General features: G+C 43.1%; 1 protein-coding gene across 2 annotated transcripts in view; it reads left to right on the forward strand.

Annotated features, from left to right (window-relative positions):
- The window catches only part of ATP2A2 (ATPase, Ca++ transporting, cardiac muscle, slow twitch 2), an 81,654-nt gene that overhangs the window by 19,485 nt on the left and 56,404 nt on the right, over nt 1-5,765 (forward strand). For both annotated transcript variants that reach the window (XM_011997857.1, XM_011997858.1), the window contains exon 3: nt 4,066-4,170. The gene's annotated coding sequence lies outside the window, so the exon portion shown is untranslated. The remainder of the gene's footprint in view (nt 1-4,065; nt 4,171-5,765) is intronic.

Raw genomic sequence — 5,765 nt, forward strand, 5'->3', positions numbered from 1 at the left:
TTTTTTTTTTTTTTTTTTTGAGACGAAGTCTTACTCTGTCACCTAGGCTGGAATGTAGTAGTGGCACGATCATCGCCCATTATAACTGCAAACTCCTGGTTTCAAGCAATCTTCCTGAGTAGTGAGGACTTACAGGTATGCCCTGCCATGCCCAACTAATTAAAAAAAATTTTTTTTTATAGAGATAGGGTCTCGCTATGTTACTCAAGCTAGTCTCCAATTCCTGGCCTCTAAAGATTTTCCGAAAACATTGGGATTATAGGCATGAGCCACCTCACCCAGATGAAACAGATAATTCTTTTTTTTCCCCCTTTGAGATGGAGTTTTGCTCTTGTCAGCCAGGCTGGAGAGAAATGGCGTGATCTCGGCTCTCAGTAACCTCTGCCTCCCGGGTTCAAGCGATTCTCCTGTCTCAGCTTCCCCAGTAGCTGGGATTACAGGCGTCCGCCACAACACCTCGCTAATTTTTTGTATTTTAGTAGAGATGGGGTTTTGCCCTGTTGGTCAGGCTGGTCTTGAACTCCTGACCTCAGGTAATCTATCCACCTTAGCCTCCCAAAGTGCTGTGATTACAGGTGTGAGCCACCGCGCCTGGCTTGAAACAGATAATTCTTTATATTCAACCTATTGTCAAGATTTTTAGAAACATTTTCCCAGTTCCTTGTATGAATATACTTTGTATGACTTCTGGCAAACCATAATTATGAATTCACATTACTCCAGTGCTATAATACTGCAGTAAGGGATCTTGCATTTCAGTAATGTCACTCATCCAGTTTTCCTCCCCTTTCTCTTACCCCATCTCCCTCCCAGTCTCGTGGATTCTTTTGTCAGCAGTCCTCTTTCTCCTTATACAAGGCAAGAGGTTTTCTTACCAATAGAACAGAACTGTGAAGGACTGCCCAACATAATCTGATACGCTTGTTCTTCATTTTGGCCTGTAATATTTTAAAGCAGAGATTTGCTCTGACAGTCCCATCACTGCTTGCTATTGTCTTTCCCTTTGCTCTAGCTGACAGGGGATATTGCTTTAAGTTTGTTCCCCAGGCTTTACTGCCAAGAGGGAAATTCATACCCACTTTAACAAGGTGTGAAGCTTATCTTACAGTTGCTAATGCCTCACTGACCTTTTGGAAAGGTCATAGTTACTCTTCAAGTTGAGTGATTTTTCTCCCCCAAGAGCGAATTAAAGTTTCTTATTTCTGATATGCTCTCCTTGGCAAATGTTTGAAAGTCTAGTATCAGAGCAGCTGTGATCCTGCATCTATCAAAATTTATAACTTCCTAGAGAAGTTTTCATTCTGGCATCATTCCTGGCCTTAACACTAGAACGCCCTGTTGAGAGCATACAGTAACATTTATCATACTCATTCTGTTTTTCTGCTTGCCCTAGCTTACTGGACGTCGGTGGTGATTGGCATCTGTCAGGACTTGGTTGGTCCTGGTGCCTCCTGTTTTTGTTTTTGTTTTTTTGTCCTGCTCAGATATTTCTTATTCATGGTTACCTTCTTCTAATGAGTCATTTGGATTCATTATTGCCATAAATCATTTGGAGGAGTGCTTTCATGATTTACTGAGTAGATCTTTTAAAGAAGATGTTATTGTGAAATATGCAAACATTTTAAGCAATTTTTTTTAATTAAAAAAAAATTCGACCTCCAAGATTAAATCATTAGATATGGTTAACATTGTTTCTGGATTGGTAAGTTTCCACAAAAAGAGGTTTTAAAATTTTTAACCACATAGACCACTCTTTACCATATTCATTATTCTTAGTATTCATTGTGGTGGGTTCTCTCTTTTTACCACGTTTATAGTTGTTGGATTGAGAAGTGCAATGTGACTCTTACTCTGTGGTTTTTAAATCTTAACAAGGTTATAGTTGTGTGAGCTAAAAGTTTAATCGTCTGCCCCTTTTTCTTGGGGCAGTGCTCTGTGACCAGTTACATTTTTGGACTTAAGTTTTATCTCTGAAGTGCTGTGTTGCTGTATAGATGTCTTATGGAAGATAATCTACAAAATACACTTCGGATCTCCCAACAGCTTTGTGGTTCTGAAACAGCCTTCAGTAGTACCACTAAAAATAAATAGGGAATTAACTGGTTTTTTGTTTCTTTTATAGAAGTGAGGGTCTCACTATGTTGCCCAGGCTGGTCTCAAGCTCCTGGCATGAAACAATCCTCCTGCCTTGACTTCCCAAAGTGCTGGGGTTACAGACATGAGCCACTGTTCCTGGCCTAGAATTAACAGTTTATATGTGTTCTAAAATTTAAGTCAGTGATCAAGTTGTTTATACTGTGAATTTATGTTACATGGATATTACTTAATATGAATAATAACCAAATGAACATGACTTAGATGATCACCTTTTACTTTAATCAAGAATTGAAGTTTTATTTTTTCTAAATAGATACATATAAAATGAATAGAATTTATTCCCTCTCCCCAGATTTTATTTGGATTCTAAAATGGAATTATTACATCAGAAGATAAGGTATTTTTAAGAAATGTAGTTGTTTTTTTGAGACTGAGTCTTGATCTGACACCCAGGCTGGTGTGCAGTGGTGCGATCTCAGCTCACTGCAACCTTTGCCTCCCAGGTTCAAGGGATTCTCCTGCCTCAACTTCCCAACTAGATAGGTCTACAGGTGTGCACCACCACACCTGGCTAAATTTTTGTGTTTCTAGTAGAGGTGGTTTCACCTTGTTGGCCAGGCTGGTCTTGAACTCCTGACCTCAGGTGATCTACTTGGCCTCGGCCTCCCAAAGTGTTGGGATTACAGACTTGAGCCACCACGCCCAGCTAAGAAGTATAGTTTTTTGTTTGTTTGTTTTTTGAGTTTCGCTCTTGTTGCCCAGACTGGAGTGCAATGGTGCGATCTTGGCTCACGCAACCTCTGCCTCCTGGATTCAAGTGATTCTCCTGCCTCAGCCTCCTGAGTAACTGGGATTATAGGCATGCACCACCATACCCTGCTAATTTTGTAATTTTAGTATTGATAGGGTTTCTTCATGTTGATCAGGCTGGTCTCCAGCTCCTGACCCCAGGTGGATCCCCCTCTGGCCTCCCAAAGTGCTGGGATTACAGGGGTGAACCACCGCACCCAGCTTTTTTCTGTTGTTTTTTGAGACCGAGTATTGCTTTGTCGCCCAGGCTGGAGTGCAATGGCACGATCTCGGCTCACTGCCAACTCTGCCTCCTGGGTACAAGTGATTCTCTTGCCTCAGCCTCCCCAGTAGCTGGAATTACTGACACGCACCACCATGCCCAGGTAATTTTTTTGTGTTTTTAGTAGAGAAGGGGTTTTGCCATGTTGGCCAGGCTGGTCTGGAACTCCTGACCTTAGGTGATTGCCCGCCTCAGCCTCCCAGAGTGTTGGGATTACAGGTGTGAGCCACTGTGCCCAGCTGAAGTATAGTCTTGACTTCGAATAATTGTTATGAACAAGATATAGCCGGTTGTTTATATAATTGCATTTTGCTACCATTTGTTTCTAGAGAAAGAAAATAGATTTTGTCTATCATAATCCCTTTAGTGCTAGCCACTTTTTTTTTTTTTTTTTTTTTTTTTTTTGCGTTTTCGCTCTTGTTGCCCAGGCTGGAGTGCAATGGCATGACCTTGGCTCACTGCAACCACCGCCTCCCCAGGTTCAAGTGATTCTCTTGCCTCAGCCTCCTCAGTAGCTGGGATTACAGGCACCCACCACCATGCCCGGCTAATTTTTTGTATTTTTAGTAGAGATGGGGTTTCGCCATGTTGGGCAGGTTGGTCTGAAACTCTTGACCTCAGGTGATCTGCCTGCCTCGGCCTCCCAGTGTTCTGGGATTACAGGCACCCACCACCATGCCCGGCTAATTTTTTGTATTTTTAGTAGAGATGGGGTTTCGCCATGTTGGGCAGGTTGGTCTGAAACTCTTGACCTCAGGTGATCTGCCTGCCTCGGCCTCCCAGTGTTCTGGGATTACAGGCCTGAGCCACCATGCTCGGCCAGTGCTAGCCACTTTTTAAAAAAGTGACATTAAGCCTAAAAAGACACAAATTCTAATGTGCCATTTCTCTTCTAGGTTTTGGCTTGGTTTGAAGAAGGTGAAGAAACAATTACAGCCTTTGTAGAACCTTTTGTAATTTTACTCATATTAGTAGCCAATGCAATTGTGGGTGTATGGCAGGTAAGCAAAAATTCCTGTACTGCAAAATTTCAATAAGTTATATAAGTGATTAGGGCTGTATTAATCTTTGTTTTTCCTGATGTATTGAGTAAAAATATGTCTGCGGGAAGTTTACATGTATTTTCCCTTTATTCCATTAATTAATTAATATTTTCTGACACAGTCTCACCCTGTTGCCCAGGCTGGAATGCAGTGGTGTCGTCTTGGCTCACTGCAACCTCTGCTTCCCGGGTTCAAGTGGTTCTTGTGCCTCAGCCTCCCAAGTAGCTGGGACTACAGGCGTGCACCACCACGCCCAGCTCATTTTTGTATTTTTTGGTAGAGACAGGGTTTCACCATGTTGGCCAGGCTGGTCTTGAGCTCCTGACCTCAAGTGATCCGCCCTCCTCAGCCTCCCAAAGTGGTGGGATTGCAGGCGTGAGCCACCATGCCCGGCCCATTAATTTAATTAATTGCAAATGTTTGACCTTATGCATATAAACTTTGCAGTTAAGATTGCTCATTCTTCGCCAAGTGTGGTGGCACCGGCCTGTAGTCTCTGCTACTCAGGAGGCTGAGATGGGAGGGTTTGCTTGAACCCAGGAGGTCAAGGCTACAGTGAGCCGTGATCATACCACTGCACTCCAGTCTGGGCAACAGAGCAGCACCGTGTCTCATAAAAAAAATTGTTCATTCTTTTTGGTAGCAAGGAATTAAAGTGGGTGAGAGAAGCTGCTTAAGGAAATGAGAATGTGAGAACCAGTATCTATCTTTATGTCTCCTAGTTGCTTCCTGTGACAAACTTTAAAAGCTCCATGTCATTTTTATTCTCTTTGGGTTTTTTGGTAGGTTTAGCTATAAAAATTGTTTCCCTTTCAGTGCTTACTACAGACTCTGAGACTGAAGATTCATGTTAATTGTTGATCTTCATGTTAATTGTTGATCTTTTAGGTATTTGATGGATAGAATCACCCCTTTGAGGACTGAAGTAGATACTTTTTTTGTTTTGTTTTGAGACGGAGTCTGTCGCCCAGGCAGGAGTGCAATGGCACGATCTCGGCTCACTGCAACCTCCGCCTCCCAGGCTCAAGCAGTTCTGCCTCAGCCTCCTGAATAGCTGGAATTACAGGCGCCCGACACCACGCCAGCTAATTTTTGTATTTTAAGTAGTTTCACCATGTTGGTTAGGCTAGTCTCGAACTCCTGACCAGATGATCCACCCACCTCGGCCTCCCAAAGTGTTAGGATTACAGGCGTGAGCCACCACGCCCGGCCTTTTTTTTTTTTGACCGACTTTCACTCTTGTTGCCCAGGCTGTAGTGCAGTGGTGCAGTCTCACTGCAACCTCCACCTCCCGGATTCAAGTGATCCTCCTGTCTCACCCTCCCGAGTAGCTGGGATTATAGGCGCGTGCCACCATGCCCAGCTAATTTTTGTATTTTTAATAGAGACGGGGTTTCATTGTATTGGTCAGACTGGTCTCAAACTCCTGACCTCAGTTGATTATTCCTCCCGCCTTGGCCTCCCAGAGTGCTGGGATTACATGCGTGAGCCACCATGCCTGACACATCTTGTAAACATACTTAGTCCTGTTGAAATTGTAAACTTCTAATCTT

This window comes from Mandrillus leucophaeus, unplaced genomic scaffold (genome assembly GCF_000951045.1).
Source record: "Mandrillus leucophaeus isolate KB7577 unplaced genomic scaffold, Mleu.le_1.0 Scaffold55, whole genome shotgun sequence".
NCBI classification, from domain to species: Eukaryota; Metazoa; Chordata; class Mammalia; order Primates; family Cercopithecidae; genus Mandrillus; species Mandrillus leucophaeus.